The sequence below is a fragment of the Herpailurus yagouaroundi genome, unplaced genomic scaffold (assembly GCF_014898765.1).
Source record: "Herpailurus yagouaroundi ecotype Mexico unplaced genomic scaffold, PumYag 205, whole genome shotgun sequence".
Lineage (NCBI taxonomy): Eukaryota > Metazoa > Chordata > Mammalia > Carnivora > Felidae > Herpailurus > Herpailurus yagouaroundi.
In genome coordinates, this window is record NW_024412436.1 from 10,806,448 (window position 1) to 10,807,697 (window position 1,250).

The window sequence follows — 1,250 nt, forward strand, 5'->3', positions numbered from 1 at the left end:
CCACCCCCACCGTGAGTACCATTCTACTTTGTTTCTGTGAGGTTGACTACTGTGAGTTAAATACTGCGTGTAAGTCGAATTGTACTGTATTTGTCTTTTTGTGACTGGGATGTTTCACTTGGCATAGTGTCCTCAAGGTTCATCCACGTTGTCGCAGGGGTGAGGATTTCCTTTCTTTTAAAGGCCGAATAATACTGCATCGTAGGTACTGACCACATTTTGTGTATCCATTCGTCCATCGGTGGGCATTTGGGTCGCTTTCACGTCTTGGCTACTGTAAATCGTGCTGCCATGAATGATTCCGGATAAATACCCAGAAGTGGGATTGCTGGATCTTTCTCCTTTTTTGCAAAATTGCTCTCAGTCACAGTGCTTTTAAAGTGGCATAAATTATTCACCTCACTTACTGGAGAAAGCTCTCTTATTCACTTGAGGAAACAATGTTTTATTGTTATTTAAAAAATTGATGCGGTGGAACATTTGAGGCCAATTCTAGTTCTTTGGAGAAGGAGGTAAGATAAAATAGCCCGCTGTGAAAATCCAGACACAGTTTTATATGAGCGGCTGTGCAGAGTGGCAGATAGATCCGGGTACTTCCTTGTTAGTCTTTAGCTACTCGGTAAGAAATCTTGAAAGCCACTTCTAGCCATTTATGACTGTGTTTATGAAATTTATGGAAGTATGGATCGAGTAGTACCTGACTTAAGGTATAGCTAAAAAAAAGTCAGGATTTTGTGTGTGTGTGTGTGTGTGTTCTGAATGCTTAGTTTTTAAATATCTTGCCAGCTGTGGTGACTCCATTCGGAACCCAGTTACCAGTTCAAGGCATGATGTTCACAGGGGCAGAGTTCATTGTTAGGGAGAGTAAAGATGAATCGATTTGCCAACTAGTCTTCTTGGTAATTTCCAATATTTTTTAGTTACTCTTCACAAAATCGGATGAGACCTTGTAAGTCAGCTGACCAAGAGCTCCGCCATTTTCTTGACGCTCGCTTCCGCTTACAGTGCCGGTGCTGTATTCAATTCCAGGTCACTTTGTGGGAAACTTTTTAAGCCTCTTATCGGTTTAAGGAGGCTAGTTTTGTTAAAGCCAGATAACATCTGTGAATCCCCCACCTGACTGGGCACCCACGTATTTAGTAAAGGGTGAGAGTGTGTATGGGGGCCAAGGCACCCCCGTGCTACCCTTAGGACACCTGCCTTCCTTCCTGACACGTGACTCCTGACATGTGGACCCAGTGACAATGCTA